Here is a 252-nt window from a genome sequence, read left to right as displayed (position 1 = left end):
TTTTTTTTTTTTTTTTTTATTTTTTTTATGTTTTTTGTTTGTTTTTATGTACACTTGAGTAGATATCTTTTTTTATTTATATTTATTTGTTGCAACTAGCAGAGAGAAACCACTGGGGTTCTTAGTTCATATCTTTGTTACTACGCATAGACTTTCTTTCTGCTGCTGTGTTACTCCCTAGAATATATATATATACATACATATATATATATATATATATATATATATAATATAAATTATTTATGTTCTATA

This window comes from Eimeria mitis, genomic scaffold (genome assembly GCF_000499745.2).
Source record: "Eimeria mitis Houghton genomic scaffold, Emh_scaff8325, whole genome shotgun sequence".
Taxonomy (NCBI): domain Eukaryota; phylum Apicomplexa; class Conoidasida; order Eucoccidiorida; family Eimeriidae; genus Eimeria; species Eimeria mitis.
Note: the sequence above shows the minus strand (reverse complement) of the source record.